The sequence below is a fragment of the Cupressus sempervirens genome, chromosome 9, assembly GCF_028749045.1.
Source record: "Cupressus sempervirens isolate cs-2001-9-10 chromosome 9, ASM2874904v1, whole genome shotgun sequence".
NCBI classification, from domain to species: Eukaryota; Viridiplantae; Streptophyta; class Pinopsida; order Cupressales; family Cupressaceae; genus Cupressus; species Cupressus sempervirens.
The window spans coordinates 376,105,450-376,126,366 of record NC_143126.1 but is presented as its reverse complement, the minus strand read 5'-3'; positions in this window follow the sequence as shown (position 1 = coordinate 376,126,366).

The window sequence follows — 20,917 nt, the reverse complement described above, 5'->3', positions numbered from 1 at the left end:
TTCTCACTAGAAGGACTATTCCTTCCTCAATCTTTTTGTCTTCATTAGCTTTGCTGCTACCAGCAAAATCTCCATAGGCACTTGCACACCTTGTTAGATTAGGTCAAATGTTTAGAGCACTAGAATTTGTGTCAAGTCTTGGAAGTTCTCTAGATTGGCTTAGATATGCTTCAATAGAGTCTAATCTTCCAAGCAATGTTTCCTTAATGAAATCCTTAGTATAGGGCATCACTAGTTGAATCATATGAGCTATCAGCTTGAATGGTGGTATCAAACTTTTCAAGATCTTCCATATGACTTCATCATCTTCCTTGGTTCCACCATGAGACCAAATTCTTACAACTATTTTTGATATTCTGCTAATATAACTTCTTTGAAATGTAATTTTTCTAATTTTATATGATATTCAAGCCTCTAATCAGATCTTTAAGATCAAACAACCAATCTTTCAAAGATCCACCAATTTCTCAATAAACCCCAAATCGGGTATGCCGGAAATAGTGCCAAAAACTTCACAGCTTCACATATTATTAGTAAATCTGAAAAATCACAAATCTGCATTTTTCAGCACAAATGCAAACTCTGCATGAGCATGCACATGGAATGGCTTCAAACTCCCATCCTTAGCCTTCCTGGAAACCTACAAACTCCCATTCTTGGGTCTCCTTCTCCACAGGTTTGGCAGCCTCTGAAGAATAACAAAGAAATGAGCAAAAATCAAGTTCTAGAATCAGCCCAAAATGCCTCCAAACCCCTTAAAAGAGGGCATAACCCTAAATTACGTCCAAGAGGGGTTAATAAAACATATTTTAATAATAATATTCATTTATTAGTCCATTAGCTTCCAAAGATTATCCCCTTTTGTTGAAACTTCACCTTTTTAGGCATGCCTGCCTTAGCAAAGATTATTATTTTTAAATTATTTGAAAAGGGGACATGACAAGTCCTCTCCTCCCAAATATTGCTTGTCCTCAAGAAATGGCTAAACAATAAACCAATCAATCCACCTAGATCCCAAATGTAGTCATGAACTATACTACTGCCAATTAACATAGGCTCCTGTAATATCCTCTGTAATATACCAACAGGAATCCATAATCAAACTAACAATTATAGCTCAACCAAACTCCAAAATCACCACTGCCATAGTCAAAAACCCATGAGACACAAACTCTTAGAACATTAGAACCCAAGTAAAGTGAACAAATCAAACTACCAACATAGTAAATACCATCAACACATCCCACTGGCCTATATGGAATGTACAATCCAACTCTGCAACAATGGTGAATGCTCTTGAATGAAACTATACCAAGTATGGAGAATCCACACACTGTACAACTCCTATAGTCAACACAACTCTTCAAATCACTGGCCACAGTCTCATAACCATAACTCCCATGCACTATTGATGGTGAAAAGACATTACAAGATAAAGAGCAAGAAATGGAACCCAAACCAAATTTTCCATGAACAAGTGATATAGCCCACTATGACTGACCATTAGCTAAGTCAGGAGATGTCATAGCCAAAGGAGTAGAATCAGTAATAACAATTGCTGAAGCATCACTCCCAAACTCCTACTCTAAGTCATGTATTATCAAGCTATCAACTGCATAACCTATTTCCATGTCATGCCCATCACAACTCTCATCCCAGTGTGTCAAATCATCCCATAACTGATGACAAGCACTAGGAACCAAAGTACATCTCTGTATCATTATCTCATCAACATGGTCATCAAAGGTAAATTGATGAGCATACCTCATAGTGTAGTGCTGATAGAATGCACCAATCTTAGTCAGTGGCTCAGACTGCAATCCAAATGAAATTAACTGCAATCGATCACTAACCAAATTGGAATTGACTACTACCTCCAAAGACATTGCCAAGGGAGTAATATTACTAGCAGGAACCATGCCAATTGCCGACTCACCAATATCACAAATGATCTTTGATACAACATCTCTAGTCTCTATGCCATTAGTACTAGAGGCCACCACCATGTTAGGCATATCATAGCAATTTGTTGCAGCACCCAACTCAACTGAACCTGACTCTAGTGGGAATGAACCCGATATGCCAATGTTAGTATCAAGGATGGATGCATCCCCATCTCCACTGTTTCTAAAAATCTCGACCATGGACATCCTTAGATCACTAGACACCACAGCCTGTGACTGTACAGAATCTGGTAAAGATTGCAGTTGCTCCAACTCCATGGTCACCTTAGTCAAATGAAACTGTGACTCCTCAAAAGCCAACTGTGTACTCTCAAGAATCTCAGAAGTCACCTCAAGTTGCTGAGTAAGCTCACTCACCTTATCTTCCTTGGCCAATAATGCGTCATATGTTGTACTCCCCCACTCCATAAGATAATCTCTATCAGCTACCAACTGCATATAATTTTGTCCCAAAATCCAAATAGCCTCCCATAAAGAGTGGATCTCTATCAAGGAAAGATAACTGCCTTCCTGCTCATTACTAGTAGGAGAACCCCATCCATAAACTGCTAACAACTAACGAGCAGCATTGAAATGCTAGCAAGTGATAGCAATGTCTCACTCACTAACTCTCAACTAATTAGACACATGATGGCATTGGCTAGATTGTCTCCTACAAACCTCCTCTGATGCACTATCTAAAGGAGTATCCTCAAAGTTACTAGTCTCTAGAGTATTACCATCCATATCATGTGAATCAACTCCAAAGCTCATATCAACATATGGAGTATCAAAAATTGTAGCATTGTTGTCCAACTCCTCTGTACCAAAAGAAACTGCCAAGGAAACTAAGTCTTCAAAACTACCCACTGCATCCTCCTGGATGTCATCAATGCCAATATGATCCTGGGACTCATCTATACACACTGCCAAATATGAAAGATCATCAACACATTCTAGCAAGTATGGTCGACTAGATATATAAACAAAGCCCAACATCGGTGTATAAAAACTAATACCAACATTGGACAAGCTGTTGGCACAAGAAAAGACAACACCATGCAATTTGCTAATCAAATCCATGATAGCACCCAAAAAAACACTGCTACCAAAAAGTGTTAAAGATCTCTAGTCAACTGAATCCCAAACGCCAATATAACAATCTCGAGTCCATATCTGTAAACTAGAATCAACTGGTAACTCAAGAAAACTCCTCACTTTAGTAATATGACCAATACCAACTCACTCCACATACCTGTCATGACAAGATAATGAAGTCACAATACTATCTTTGTTCACTTTCAGCTGGCTAGACAAATCATGTGAAGTACTACCAGCCTCAACCTCATGTGATGAAGCATCTAACTATGCCTAGTACTCTTTCTCAGCAAATTCATGAATGCTCAATGTTTGCTCATCTCTACCAGGTATCTCACCATCATACACAACAACATCCTCATATTCATCATCTAAACCCACTATGTTGTAGTCACTGCCTATTGTAACTATACCATCATGAATACCTGTGACATCACCCTTTGATGACCTGTATATAATTATCTCAATTTGAGTATCAAGTTGACCATTACTATCAATCTACATAATATCCTTTCTCACTACCTCCTGTGGTAGAGTAGAATCTAAGACCTCTACCTGGCTATAAGCTAGTTTCTCAAACTCCTCATAAAAGTTCTTGGTAATTGTGTCATCTGCCCTGTGAGAAAATTTGCCAAATAGAAATCTAGTCAATTTATCCACCTTAGTTGGGTCGGAAAACATGTCATTCATCATACGGTGGTGCTCAACCAATTGTTCAGACATGTCATGGCTTATTTTCCTAAGTTTATCTTGAATTTCTAAATAACCATCCTTTCTACTGTTATGACTCTGGATATCAATTGTCCAAGATCGTGTCCTCTGAGACTCTGTACTATACCTATCCATTATAAATAAAGTAGAGTGTAACCCCAATAGGTTATAACTTCTTCAAACACCAAGAACTAACATGCAATTGATTAGAAGTAGCATACAACCATAGATTTTTACATGCAACTGATTACAAGCAACATGCAACCACCAAATTCACCAAGAACTAACATGAAAATGATTAGAAGTAGCATGCAACCATAGATTTTGACATACAACTGATTAGAAGCAACATGCAACCACCAAATTCACCAAGAACTAACATGCAAATGATTAGAAGTAGCATGCAGCCATAAATTTTGACATGCAACTAATTAGAAGCAACATGCAACCATAAATTATGTCATGCAAGATTTGGGTAGTTGTCAAAACTGACATGCAAACTTTTACAAACCCTCAAGCTGGCAAGATCATAGCTTTGATACCACTGAAATGTCAATTTCTGATTTTATATGATATTCAAGCCTCTAGTCAGATCTTTAAGATCAAACAACCAATCTTTCAAATATCCACCAATTTCTCAATAAACCCCAAATCGGGTATGCTGGAAATAGTGCCAAAAACTTCATAGCTTCACATATTATTAGTAAATCTGAAAAATCACAAATCTACACTATTCGGCACAAAGGAAAACTTTGCATGAGCATGCACATGGAATGGCTTCAAACTCCCATCCTTAGCCTTCTTGGAAACCTGCAAACTCCCATTCTTGGGTCTCCTTCTCCACAGGTTTGGCAGCCTCTGAAGAATAACAAAGAAATGAGCAAAAATCAAGTTTTGGAATCAGCCCAAAATGCCTCCAAACCCCTTAAAAGAGGGCATAACCCTAACTCACGTCCAAGAGGGGTTAATAAAACATATTTTAATAATATTCTTCATTTATTAGTCCATTAGCTTTCAAAGATTATCCCCTTTTGTTGAAACTTTGCCTTTTTGGGCCTGCCTGCCTTAGCAAAGATTATTATTTTTTAATTATTTGAAAAGGGGACATGACATTCTTACAAATTCATCTTCATGCATTCTAGAATCTTGAAATACACATATCCAATTATGTAATATCATTCTTTTTGTATGATCATCACCTTCAAAAGTAGATTATAATTCTTTCCAAGTTTCATGAGATATTACAAGTGACTTTACCTAACTATATTCATTTTCTAGAAGAGTTGTTAGTAGAGATTATCTTACTCTCATGTTACACATGAATTGATCTCTCTCTTCTTCACTACATTCTTCAAGTGTTTCTTCTTCAATGATTGTCTTCTAATTTTTTGTCAAGATCTAATATCCTAGACCCATGCACAACATTTGATTCTTCATCTACTCCTTCCAACTACCATTGTTGGCTCCATCAAATCTTGGACTATCCTTCTTGAATATATTCACCATTGATCTCCCTAATCTATTAAGCTTATTATTCAAGGACCTAATGCTCTGATACTAATTGTTAGAACATATAGTCCACTAATATAACTAGGGGTGTGCGGGTGAATTAGGTATCCATCTAATATCACAATTAATAATCTTAAATATTCTTAACCATATGAAGAATATAAACTAAAATAACAACAAGATACTCATACACAATAGCACTAGATATGTTAACTAGGGAAGCCCTTGATCAGAGGGAAAACCCCAGTGGGGATGCTACCCACAAGATGATGTACTAATATAAATATTTCTTGCTAGAGGATAGACCTTGTTAGGAGTCTATTAAAACATTCAGTACATATGAGTCCCTGTTATGAGATTCCAACCCTATTAAAAGTTGTGCCAACCTTGTTAGGAGTTTTGGAAGATAGCTAAACCCACTGCCCAAACAGCTTCAAGGGAAAGACCAATGAACCCATTGTCCAAATGATCTCTATATTATTCCTTGTATAATAATAGAACTAAAATGTACTTTTTTCTTCTATCTTTGTCCTATCAACCAAACTTCTTCTCCTTTAGACCTCAAATCTCATATCCAATAATCCCTTGGATCACTTACATGCATTTAGTAAGCACTATGCTCCTTTTTGTACTTCGCACTTCTTGCAACAATAGATACACTTCAACACTCTTTACAATCAAGGAAAACATCTTTCCTTTATACCATATCTTCGTAATAATTCCTTGAGTCGGCCTTGAGGGTTTTCCAATTAATTAAAATAAGATAATTAATTAATTATAGTTACAATAGCATTGTCGGCTCATAGTCTATGTAAAACTTTACACATGTAATTCTAGGACTTGCACACTCACTGACATCATCAACTGATTGTCCTCTATCACCACCTAACTATACATCTCTTTATTACATCTCAAATGTAAGGTAGCCAACAAACATCAAGAATTGATTTCCCAATACTCTTGTCTCTAAACTACTCTCTATAAATTAGGTACAAATTTTGTACATCTTCGATTCAGACTCTGTTCACTTAACCATGTCATCAAGACATTATATCATACATGTCCATAACTATGGATAACTAGACAATCAAACCATTGTTTGTACCATCAAGATCTCTATCTGCTACTCTATTAGTCCTATAGAAACAATGCTATGTTGACATCAATGACAAACACAATCATGAATACAACATACCAATGCTCTCCAATGCTTAAGATACTCCCTAAATTGGTATCATCAACATTCATGCTAACAAAAATCCTTCACACTTGCATGTGGAACTAAGGGTTGGACTTTGTTATGTGATATCAGATGTTTGAATTTCTTTAAAGCTCTTATAACATTAAGAAGTTGACTCTCCACATAATTGTACTTGTCTTCATACTCCTTTAGCCCTTCACTAAAAAACTCTATAGGTTGTTCTATTTTTATTTCATTTAACTATGTCAAGATAGTTGATATATTTGACTCATCTTTAAGGGTGTAGAGGATGAAATCTTTGTCAAAATTTGAATTGAAAATGGTAGAAGTTGATGTTATTACTTCTTTGATTTCCTCAAAACTGTCCCTTCCTCCCTTTTTCCATGTGAAAACCATATTCTACCTTAGTATGGCTATGAGAGGTTTGACCATAGTAGCAAGATTAAGAATGAACCTTCTCACAAAGTTGATTCTACAAAGAAACTTCACAAACCTTTCTTATGGCTAGGAAGTGGAAGAGAGAGAATTTCCTTTATCCTCTTTGGATCAATGGTTAAGCCATCCCTTGACACAATATGTCCTAGAAACTTTCCTTGATTGGTGACAAACACACATTTCTTTGGATTCCAAGATACATTGTGTTCTCTACATTTTTTGAACACTTGTCTTAGATGACCAAAGTGGTATGCAACATTCTTTGAGTAGACCGTTATGTCATCAAGGCAAACTAGCACAATTTTTTTAAGCATACTCTTGAAATCCATTTCCATTGCTTTTTTAAATGTATCACTTGTATTGGTTAGTTCAAATGTCATTTTACAATAGGCATAAGTATCCCATTTTCTAGTGAATGGTATCTTATATCTATCAGATTCCTAAAATAACACTTGGTTGAACCCAAAAAACCATCTAAGAAGGAGAATATTTTGGAGCCACTAACCTTGGACAAGATTTTCTCCATATAAGGGAGGAGATGGTGATCTCTAAGGGAAGCCTTACTAAGATCTCTAAAATGTACATAAGTCTAATCTCCACATTCTTTTTCCTAACAGAACCAAGGTTAGCTACCCAAGAGGAATGTTTAATAGGAAAGGTGATATTGGCCTCTATAAGATTGGATAGCTCTTTTCCCATTAAAGGATTAATCTTTGGGTTAGCTAGTCTCTATTTTTGCCTAACAGGCTTTGCATCAACATTTAAATCTATGGTATGTTAAAACAAGCTAGGGTCGAACCCTTTTAGATCTTCATATATCCAAACAAATACATCATTGAATTCCTAACATAGTTTAATGAAAGTTTTTTTTTCAAATTCAAAGCATACCTTTTCCAAGTTGAGAGTCTTCCCTTAAGCAATGCTAATAGGTATGTAGTCATCTTTGCTTGTATCTAGGTTCAAAACATTTCTCTTTCCCTAATCATTAGAATTGAAGATGCCTTATAAGGTGATTAGACCCTTAGGAAACTTCTTGGAACTGAGGTTCATGATTTGATCTCCATATTGACTTTGTCGCTTAGACTAATTCTTATTAGAGAATTCTACTTCACCTTGTAGAAAGTTGACAGTTTGTAGATTAGAGTCAAACACATTGCAATTAGTGTGATTTTCTAGAATTCTGGGCCTTACAATAAGTTTGATGTGTTTCTCTCTTTTGTCTTCAACCTACTCTGGTGTATTATAGTGAGCATCTATTGTTGTAAGTCTATCAACATGTTTGTTCTCTATTCTAGCGAAACTTTGGATGTTAAATACTTAGAATCCTTCAAGTAGATCCCAAATGTTGTGTTTGTATGATTTGAGTATATTATTCTTTTCGATGTTCTAGCTTCTAACTTGATTAACAACTAGCTCACTATCCCCAAACACATTTAAGGACTTAATCCCTCTTTTTAGTGCAAGTTGGAGACCTTGAATCACTGCTTGATATTTTGGTACATTGTTATTACAACTAAACTAAAGACTATGAGAGAAATAGTATCTTTCCAAGTTAGGGGAGATAGTCATGACACTAGCACCTAAGCCATTCTTGTTTCTTGAACCATCAAAAAAAATGCTCTATTACCCATTGATGTCTTCTTGCATTTTCATGAGATTAAGAATAGGAACATTCTTTTACAATATAAAATAGGTGCCAAAACCAAATTTTCTAGCTTCTTGTATTGGATCAAATTGAAAAGTAGTATCGCATTCATCTAAAAGATAATCAGGCACCTTTATTAGGGAAGTTGCACATTCATGTGTTATTACCTCATCATCTATCTCATGGATTGAATAATTCATTTTTATATGGATAGGTTTATAGGTCTATATGTGATTAAGGGCTAAAGGTTCTACCCTTATGGAGGATTTCATCCCATAAGTTGTCCTAAATAACATACATGACCAGTTTGATGTAATATAACTACCTATCTGTGCACTAAAGTCTCTTGAAAGACAGATGGAAAATGTGGAGGAAGCTCAACTATTGATATATCTTGAGTGACAATACAACTAGGTCATGCATTCAATGCCATTTCTAGATTATTTTTTATTCCTATTGTAATACAACTACCATCTAACTATAGTACTCCTCTAGCCATTGGCTCATCCTTAATACCAAGGAGATCATCTATACATTTAGGCATCACTAAACTACTAGCTCCAGAATCTATCATGAAATTATAAACTAGTTTTTCTCCTATAATCAAAGAGACATAAAAGGTAGGAGGCTTGTATCTCTTAATTTTATCTCCTCTTGTAGGTTGCACAAAAATTGTTGCATCATCCAAAGTATCTAATTGACTTGGCACCCTTAAACTCTTTAGCTCTTGTTTTAGTAGCTCAAGTTGTTGTGGCATAGTGATAACATCCCACTTAGTAACATTGACACTAGTCCTCTTCATCTAATTTATTATTTTGAGATGAGAGCCAATTACTTTAACTAGATCCTTGGGAGCTAGAGGAATTGATGACTAAAATGGAGAAGCTTGAGGTTTAGTAGACTTGATGTTGTTTATATTTTTATTTTGTTGGGGAGTAACATCTAGTTGTGCACTTGTAACTAAAATGTAAGGAGCGATACCTAAAGTTGAAACCTGATTTTATAGAGGATGTGTAGCATATTCTATAGCTCTTCTTTGGCTTTTGGTATTATAATCTATACCATCATAGTTATCATGCTTCACATGACAATGCTCCTTTGGTTGATGGTTCATGAAAGAATGTTCCTCTATTACTTGTTGAGGTCAAGAACCATTAGTTGATTCATTCACACCATACTTTTTTTGTATTTATTTTTCTTTTGTGGTTAGTTCTTGAAGTGGTTCTACCCTATAGCATATGGAATGCTTATATAAATAATTTCAAGAAGGAGAAAAATATTGCTCTTGAGAAAGGTTGTTTTGAGGAACTAATGTCCTTAATAAAAATTTTGTTTGCATTTGCAATCATCGTAAAACCCATAGGTCTCTTTTGCATCCATGGTACTTGAACCTGATCTAGTGGTCTATTCTATGTGGGAATTTGGTAATGAGGTTGGAAAGGCCTGGTAGGACTAGAAAATGAGTTAATATCTAGAATACTATGAGAAATCACAAAACTCAATAAACATACACTAAAACCTTCTATCCTACCATGAAAGCCAACTAAAACAAAAAAATAAATATAAAGTAAAAACTCCCTCTTTATTTGTAGCTCCCATGTCCTTTTTTCTCCATGTGATGTAGCTCCAATTTCCTATATTGCACATAATTGAAAGAAAAATCCTATGATGGGATGATGTTATTGAGAGTACTAGAAGAGTGATTTAAAGCCTAAGGAATTCTAAAATATTAAGGAACAAAGACCAAGCATTAGAAATGGGAGCAAGAAGGCTAAATTTATAGCCAACATGCATGAGGAGAGGATTGAATGAGAGGATGGACACTTGTCAACACAAATGTGCAACTTGGCATAATATTCCTTAGGATATGCATGACACAAATGACATAAGATACCAAATGTGAGATTATATGACTCACAAAAGTCAACATGCCTAAAAGTGGAAGAGAATCTATGATGTGCATATGATACCTCAAAGACACTTATAGGATTCTATGACACGTAGAAGTCAACATGGCTAAAAGTGGAGGAGGATCTATGACACATCAAGTGACACCTCAAAGCCACTTATAGCCAACAATCTATGATGATGGAGGCTTAACATAGATATTCTAAGGAATAAAATATATGGATTATGATATATTTCAACCAAGTGTAAGGATAGAATCTATGACATAAAATGTCCATGTGGCAAGATTATGTGGAATATTTGAATTAAAAATCTATATATGCACACAAATGAAAATTAGTAAAATGGAAATTAGAGGTGGAAAATAGAACTTAGGAAATTGTGAATTCTCATAGTTTCCGAAGACAAATCAATTAATCAATAAATATCAATTATAATTAAGAATGTTAGTTAGGAAGAATGATTAGCAATATTAGATGAAAATGATTGAAATGACATAGGATTAGATTATGGGTTATATAATCCTATAAGATAAATTAGTAAATGATTGGCCAATTTGATTTGATAAAATGTGACAATATCCTTTGATGAAATGTAACGGTTGTGTAGATCAACTAGGTTGATGATGGGTAGATCAAAGCCATGATCAAATTGAATGACTAATTAGGATTGATAACATTCCAAGGACACATGATATGGATTAATAATATGTAACATTTAACAGACATTGTAAATGCTACATGATCAAAATTGATTGATAAGGTTGATCATAATAACATCTATAGATATTGTCAATGTTATTAAATTGGTTTGATGATGTCATGATCTTACATTGAGGGACTCAAAAATGTCAATGATTGAAAAATAACAATGATAGTTTGACCTAGTGCTGAGGGACATGATAGTGCTAAGGTCAGATTCATAGGTTTGATAGATTGATATATTGATAGGTTGCCAAGGCACTGAGAAACATGAGAATACCTAGGGTTTGATAGATGATGAATAATTTGAGACATTTGAAATGTTTTAGGTTGATTATAGTTTATTTGGAATGGTTTTGGGTTAACTAGGGATGATTCTAGGTTAAATTGAATGATTCTAAGTTGATTCTAGAAAGTTTGGACAAAAATGGGAATCAGTTTCAGAGTGATCTACAATTGATTTGAGAGGAGATATGAATGATGAAGAATATTGTTGAGATATAATCAAGTTGGCCAAAAGATTAGAATTAGTGAAATGAGAAAATGGGATGAGTTAGTGTCAAAAAGTGATGAAATCATTGACGTGAACCATTTTTGAGCATCTATATTTTGTCCCTTCTTTAATACAATCTGATCTAGAGCATTGTGTTAAAGAACACTAATGAAAAAGCCATAAAAGCATGCCTTATTAGGGGTTGTATATAGAGGTTCCCCCTCAAGAAATTGACCAGGATAATCATATGATATATAAATTTGTCAACAGTGAGAAGACAAAGCCATAGCAACTATTGGATCACAAATCGGATCTCGAATGCAAAAGTTATGGGCTCTGGATTGGAAATAGCATGATGACCAATATAGAAAATTCCTCACATCCATATAGGTATAAACAAGGCTATAAAAGGGCTTAGAGAGGGTTTTGAGGTCATTTTCACCGGCTCATTTGGAAGAAAAGGCTCTAGAGAAAGGAAAATGGACCGACTACCTAAGGAGCAACACCATAGAAAATGAGTATGTACCTAGTAATGATGGGAAAATACAAGACCTCTAGTGAGTGCATCAAGGTTGTCTTTGTGTATTTTATGCTTTTCATGCATTTAGGGGTCAAGTAGAGGTCAAACAAGGCACATTCAAACTCCTAGAGGTAGTTTATGGCATCAAAATGCCCCAATTGTGCTCAAAATGAAGCCAACTATGTAGTGGATGCACTTGGAATGACCAAGTCTACACTAAGTGTACTTGGCATGACCAAGTGTTCCATGGATGTAGTTGGGGGGCCCAACTGTGCCCTAGGATGCTTTGGGGCTCTAAAAGGGTCCAAATGAACTCAAATCAACTTGAAACTTGGAGCACACAAGAAAACCCTAAGATAATGTCAAAACAAAGGTTGACTCAGTCAAACATGGCCAAAGTAGTCAAACTTGGTCAAACTTAGGTTAGATGTAGGTCAAACCTAGTCAAATGCTCATAGAGACTTATGCAAAGGGTCAGAAAGGGTGCAAATGAACTCAGAATGACCCAAGATTTGGTAAGCATACTTAAAACTCTAGGAAGAGTTTAAAATATAGGTCAACCTAAGAAAACATGGTCAAAATTAGTAAAAATTAGTTAAACCTATCTCAAATTGAGGCCAGACTTGGTGGAAAGCCATTTATGGTTGATATATAGTGAATGATTATGTGGGGATGTTGGAATGCAGAATGAAGATGATTTTGGTGTATCAGAGTATGAGACCATGGTGGTGAATGAAATGGATGTCAAAAGATAGAGGAGATGAGATGAGGACCATTTAGTATGATGTGAGGACTTTTTCTTTCACAAAGTGAACTATATGTCAAGGGAGCTTTATTTTGATATGGTAGGTGGAATGCAATGCATCATGGTCATAAAAAGTCAGAGCACAATGCAAACCTTTTGTGTAAACAAGAATTATGTAGAAAAATAATAATCTTATCCTTCTTAAGGCATATAGACATGCCCTAGACTCTCAAAGGTACATTTCAATAGATGGAAAAATAAAAGATGACCATGAACCATCTTGGCCACTCTCATAGATCAATTTATATCATTGAGTAGGATAGGAACATAGTCAAAGAAAATAAAGCAAAAATAAATCACTGACTAAACAACATAAGCCAACAACTATTCTTGTCCATTATTACTCACTTTTTAGTGTTTGAGGTCTTCAAATAATGTTTCATAAATTGATGATGTGATAGGTCAGATTGTTAGTTTGGCTGATAGTGACAAGTTGGATTGATTATTGGTTCACATTGCTCAGATAGTGTGATTTTCATTCAAGTGTAGTGCTTTTGAGTTCTAGTCTGTGAAAATGTGAGTATTTAAGCAAAAGGGATGATTATCCACTGACTATTTACAAGGTTTATTACAAATTTTTAGTGGATTTTGTGATTTTTTAGGGTTTTTGAGGATATTTGATATTTTTATGTTACTCATTTCTTCCAGACATTTTATGATTTTCAGGGTTTGTTTCAGGACATTTTTAGATGTTTAGTGATTTTTTTAGAACATTTTACGATTTTTATGAATTTTTTTAGGACATTTTATAGTTTTTATGAATTTATTGAAGACATTCTTTGATTTTTTGTTATTTTTTCAAGACATTTTGTGATTTTTATGAATTTGTTTAGTACATTTTGTGATTTGTATGAATTTGTTGAGGACATTTTGTGATTTTTATGAATTTTTTAAGGACATTTCATATTTTTTATGATTTTCTTCAAGATCATATTTGAATTTTTAGGATCATAAAGGATCCACAAGTGTTAGCTCCAATCTAATGTATGATAAGTCAAATGGATAACATAAGCTTAGGGACATGCTCCCAGTTCAATTTCAAGCTCGTGCACTATGTAGGTGATATGCCCCTAGACAAAACAAAAACTATGTACAAAGGCCAAAGATAGAGTATGTATAGATTGGTGACACATGGGTAAGATATCAATGGATATTAACCAGTTTGTGCACCATGATCAATAACTAGGGATTTTTTGCAATAAGAAGGATGTAATCAAGGAATGAAAAGGTGGGAAAACTAGATGTAATCCTGATAGATGGAGGAGCAACAACGGATTACACATGGTGCCTATTTGTCGAGTTTTCACCATGGTACTTGCCCAAAGTACCTATTTCCCAATTTTTCACTTTTGGACAAAATTTTTCTCTTGACTCAAATTTTTGTGCCAAGATGCCTATTTGCCAAGTTTTCATCAAGGCATCCATTGTTTCTTTTCTTTTTTAAGGACTTTTTGCTATTTTTTGATAATTTTTTCAAGTCCTTTTGTCATTTTTAATATTTTTCCAACACTTTTTTCCATTTTTTATATTTTTTGAGAACTTTTAGGAAGAATCATGGATGTTGCTAAAAAATGCTAAGAAGAAATCTATTGTTGGCACTTCTAGTTGATAACCTCTAGACACACAACTAACCATAACTATGCAAGATTTATTTCAAGTCTATAGCTAAAATTAAACCACTTGAATGGCCTCAAGATATACCATTGTGTACCATGTGCAAGATAGTATCTACCTCTTGTGAGTCAAGGCATCTAAGGATAATTGGGTCAAAGGATTATTTGTATTGGTTGTCACTAATGATGATGTACTCAACTATTTATTGGATAGAGGTTTGATCTTGGGTATTGAACAAGTCAAGTAGTAGGATTTGGGTATAAGTAGTTGGATACAAGGAAGAATTGGGAAGGTTGAGACCACCGACTTCCCACATGAAAGCTGATTGAGAGATCTCAAAAAGACTTTGTATAATTCTAAACACTAGAACACTTATATTCATGGCATCAACTTGTTCATTTTTATCCTTGGGAATTGCTTAGCTTTTTCTTTTTCATGGTCTAATGGAACCTCTCAATTTTCACCAAGAGATCTATGCTTGTTATTTTTCCTTTGTTTCTAGTTTTGTGACTAGAAGATGGAGTTGACTCCCCAAGATATGCCAATGTGTTCAATTGAGGAGAAATTAATTCTTTGTGATTGTCAATTATGATTCCTTCATAGATTTCAAAGTCTATTACAAGAGTGTTATCATTGTCAAATCAATCAAAAATTGGTGTTCCAAGTTGGTCCAAATCCAATAGTTGAGGATAACTTGAGGGTATGTCATCATCAGTGTTGAATGGGCTCTGTTCAAAGGTATATATATAGATATTTGGTTTATTTATATCATCAGGGTGATTCATATAGGTTGGAGGACTTGAATCATGTAATGTATCAATCCAAGGTGTATGATTTGTTTGAATGACGGTTGGAGTTATACTAATATATTTATTCTCCATGGGTAGGCTATTAGGCTCAAAAAAGATATGGTAAAGTGCATAAGGACTATTGATATTATCAGTTTCAGGTTTGGTATCCAAGCAGGACCTCTTCATTATGGTTTAAATCCAAGCCCCAAACTAGGATATCCTCCTTTTGTAATGATATGTTCAATCATTCCTTTTTTTTAGATACAATCCCACTACGTCCATCATAACCTTTTTTCTGCATGATAGTAAACCTAAGTTCATACTTGTTAGGATATATCAAAGTGGGTTATTGTGCTTCTTTTTCTTTCTCAACATAGATGGATGTATTCTCATAGACATTTTCTTCATGTAGGTCATCTTCACTAATGAAATTGATAGAAGTGGTATTTTTTTTACTGATCTCAGAATGTTGTGCTTGCAATAGCTATGATTTACCATAAGATTGGGGAGGAAGTGGCTACTCCCTAATGTGGAATACTTGAGACATAAAGTATTCTCTACACTCTTTGTCTTAAATCTTTAGCTTTTCCTTGTCCTTACTAAGGAGTATATCAGGGTCAACATAGTTAGAGGAATCTATGGGTTGTGCTTCATTGTTTGTTGGGACTTGGTATGTAGTAGCATCTTTCAGATTAGCACAAAACTAGAAAGGATCTAGATCACCAGGGATGGTAACCTCCACATTGTTGTAGGAAAACTTTAGACACTGATTATATGTAGATGGAATTTCTTTCATAGAATGAATCCAAGGGCATCCTAGTATAATGTTGTAATTCATTTTGATTTCTAGGACCTAGAATAATATATTATTAGTAATTACACCAACTTTGATGCGTAATATGATGATGCCCTTTGAGAGGTGTTTACCATCATCATAGGCCTTTATTGTGATTTTGTGAGAGGGATCAACATTATCTTCATGGTAACCTAGACCCTTGATAACTTATAGGGTACAAATGTTTAGTCCCACTCCTCCATCTATCAAGATATGTATGACCATGGTGTTATGCATAAAGACTTCTAGATGAAGGGGGTCATTTTGTTTGGGTCTATCCTTAGGAATATCTCAAGATGAGAAGGTGATATTATGTGATACAGATAGGTTCCCAACCATGGCCTAGAACTGAGCAACATCAATATTAAATGGTACTATGGACTCTTTTAAAGCTTGGTCAAGGATCTTCTGATGTTGGGGTGAGATACATAGAAAATCTAGGATGGATATCTATGCAAGGGTTTTCTAAGTTGTTTGACAAGGCTATAGTCTAAAGAAGTAGGATTAATAGGTTTACCAGGGGTTATAGGTCTAGTAGAGGTAGCAGGTATAACTTAGGTTGTAGGTCTAGTTGGTGCTCCAAGTAAGGTAATCCAAGTGCAATGGGTGATAATAGCATAGTGAGGATGTTTAGCTTATAAGGTGAATGTGGATATGCAGGAGTCGGACTCATTGGAATAGTTGATAATGTAATCATATCTAGTGTATGTGTAATTTACATTGGCCTAGGAGCTTGAGTTTTAACTAGAGGCTTTCCCTTTGTCCTGATTACCTAAAGGATATTTTAAAATAGTATGATCAAAATTAGATGCTAGTAGTGATGGATCAATGGTGATTACACCATCATCGATAAGATCTTGTATTTTCTATTTCAGCTGAAAACATGATGTGGTCTTGTGCCCTTTAGTGCGATGGTAATCATAGAATTTATTCTCATCCGACCAAGGGGCTTTAGTTGATGGTTCATCTTTGATCAGGAGTAACTCCAAGAAATTAATTAAAGAGTAATTTTTAAAGTGCAATATCAAGAGTTATCCCCAAGGGTGTGAATTTGTTGTCTTTGGTTATAGGATGTCTTCAAGGTTTGTCCTATGTGGAAGTCTTAGTTTTTTATTATTGACATAGTGTTTGATTGGGAGTTTGTGAATTTATAGGGTTTGTACCTTTTAGAGTTAGTTGAGGTTGTGTTGTGTTGATCATTCATGCATCCACAATGCCATCATTGGTTACATTCTTGTTTTTAGAGAAAATTTTGCCTTTTCATTAGATGAGTTTGTGTCGATGTTTTCCTTGTTCATTTTGAGGATTCCCTTATGGATGAGAGCATCTTCAATACTAGCCCTCTTTTTCCTCAACTTGGAAATGGTGCTTGGACATTTTATCTTGATTTCATACATTAAGTTGGGGACTAGGTTTTCAATGCACAAATTAACTTATTTTTCTTCATAAATTTTTTGTGAGCATTGACTGACTAGGTTTCTCCAACGTAATAAGAATGTGATGAATGACTCTTCTATCTTTTGTTTAATTGATAATATATCAGAAAGTGTCACCTCATTTGTAATGTTAAAGGAAAAGTAGGAGATGAGTTTGTTTGCTAGTTCTGACCAAGATCTTATTTTACTAGGAAGTTTGGAGTACCATTCGAGTGTGGGCCCACCCAAAGAATGAAGGAATAGTCTCATGAGGTATGTGGGCTCATCACTAAGTTTAGTAGAAGAGGAATAAAATTCTATAATGTGATCAACTGGGTTGCCTTTGCCTTGGTATTTTTTGAATCTTGGTGCCCAAAAATGTTTTGGAAATGGAGGCATATACAGATTTTTGTCAAAGGGATTAGGACGTAAATCCCTTTCTTTGTATAAAGCATGTTTCTTTTGGACTCCCAATGCCTCGACTTATTTGCAAAGTTGTTTGAATTGTTGTAGTAAATCTTCATTAAGCTTATGGATGATAGTCCTCTCTTTGAGTCTTTTCTGTCTATGAATAGATCATTTGCTATAGCAAGAACTATGTCTACTTGGTTTTGACATTTCTATATCAAAAGACTCTAGTGATGTGTCACTAGGTTGTGGTGGTATGTTGGCACCTCAAAGACAAAAAGTTCCTTGTTGTGGTACATGTTGTAGTACATATTGTGGTACTTTTTGTGGTATTGACTATGATTATTGTACAATGGGTTGTTATTGCATCACTTGTTGTTGTTGTTGTTGTTCCATTTATTGTGGTTGTTTTTGTGATACTTATGTTAGTTGCATGTGAGACCACATGTGCGACTATTGTTCTAGGGGTATCAATCTAGGTTGTTGTGGTGTATTTTGTTGTTGTAACAAGTGTTTTTTATAGGGAATTTGTTTCTCTAGGTGTCTTTGATATTCCATCTATTGTTTTAGTTGCTCTTGATTTTTAGAAAACATGGCTCATTGTTGTTGGAATTGTTACTAGTACATTATGTTTAAGTCAAGTGGATTTACATTAGGTTGTGCATTAGGGATGTTGGATCCTTATACCACTTGAGGTTGTTGTTTTGGTTAATGTTGTTGTTGATATATTGTACACATTAGGTGTATTTTTACTTGGTCATACATTAGGGATGTTAAGTCCTTATACCACTTGAGGTTATTGTTGTCTTGGAAGTTGGTTATGTCCCTTAGAGGTGAACATCATGTTCAAGTCTTGATAGTTTTGTGTGTTAGATGTTTCTCCTTGGGACATAATATTGATTTGGAAATGAGATGTATTCCATTAGGGAATGGGTGACATGTGGATAAGACTCTTCCTTTGTATGTCAATAGGGGTTTTTGCAATTGATGTTTTACATGGCATACTCATAGGAGGCTCCATAACATTTGATGTCATAATAGTTGGTAAAATTAGGAGAAAAGGTGTGCCTTGTTGATTTTCCTCCAAAGTAGGTATGTGTAGCATCCCTAGAGTGAAAATCCCCATAGGCATGTCTTGTTGTTGCATTATTTGATTGAGTTTAATTCTTAACATCCTTTTGGGATATTTTGGAAGAGTCTTGTTGTCATAGATTCATGGAGGTTCCTCAAACAAGGGATTGATGTTAATGTGTTCAAAAGTACTTTGGAGGATTTCAATGGTTGATTCTTGGTGAGACCTCATAGGTGTCACCACTGTGTTTGAAAATTCCAAAGGTTGTTTTCGCTTGTCCAAGTTCAAATTAATCATGGGTTATATGTTTTCAAATGTCAGGGTGTCTTGATATTTGGACTTAGGTTCTTCCAAATTTGGATTAAATTTGACAATTTCTTGGGCTACCAAAATTTTAAAGTTCTTTTGAAAAGTCTTGTCTCAACAAGCCCTATCCATTTCTTCATTTGTAATACCATAATCCATGTTAGAATCATCACTTAGGTGTAAAGTACCCTATATGTTTGAGGTGTTGAAGGTACTTGTGCTAGGTTTAGTGACTTTTAATGAGTGAGTTTCTTCATCCTTGGGGTTTGTAGGTACACTTCCACATCTAGGTGGTATAGGTACAAATACAAGTTTGAAATTGGGACTCCATTGAACCATTCTATATGTAGGGGAAGTGTTAGTAGGTGTTTTTTTTAGGGTTGGTTGTGTCATTCCTTGATGGTTATGATCTTGTGGATACATGCTTTATGGGTTTATGAGAAAAGATTGTGATGCTTTGGCTTGATCCGTATCAAGCATTTGTTGAGGTTTCTTGCTCTTCTTTTATCTTGGACAAGCTTTAGGTTGTGCTTTAGGTTTTTTTTCTACTTCAAAAAACAAGGGTTGATATAATCCTTCTAGTCTCTTGGTTGATTATGTCCTTGTAAGTGTTGGCATGATACCTAAGGGTGCAAATGCAATGGAGAAAACCCTAAATGGACACTTTTCCTCCCAAGTGTACACCTAAACTACCAACTACACTTTGATAGTTCCAAGAGCACCCTTGGTGCACTTGGGGACCTGAAGGTAAGCAGTTGGTAATGAAAAAGTATGCAATTGGTAAAAAGATGTGTTCAGTAACAAATATTCAAAGTGTGAATGATCTAAGTGTTTTTAGGTATTTTCTAGGGTTTAGGGATGTACTGCAATGTATGAGAGTGCAGTTTAGGGTTCTAGAACCTAGAATGAAATTCCTAATTACCAAGTACTCTATGAAACTACCAACTACACACTGAAACTACCAACTATGAACCTAAAGTGTGCAATTGGTAAAATAAGGGTGTAGTTTGTAAAATAAGGCAAAACTTGATAATCTAGAATTGCATATGCAAGATATGAGTATTTTTTGGATTTTTAAGGGGTTAGGTATGTTATGAAATATATGGAAGTGCAAAATGGCCTATGATTTTGATATGCAAGATGCAAATTTCCTAAGGAAATGATGCAAATGCAAATGTGAATGACGTTTTGGATTTTGACTAATGGGTATGAAAATGACCCTATGATAAGGAAAATGAATATCAAGGTTGGTATTCAGACATGGAAATAATGTTAGATGTAGTTGGATTATGCTAAGGAAGGTATTCTAAGGTTGATAATGATGTTTATGACATGAAATATGGGGATATGAGATCAAGAAGACAAGTTGATTGATAGACAAGTTAATGGTGTTTGATATTGGAAGAGATGTTAGGGCTTTGGACAATGTAAGAAGAAGTGATTATGAAAATAGGGTTAATCAAAATTAATTTTAGGGAGACTATGAATATGATAATTCTATGACAAG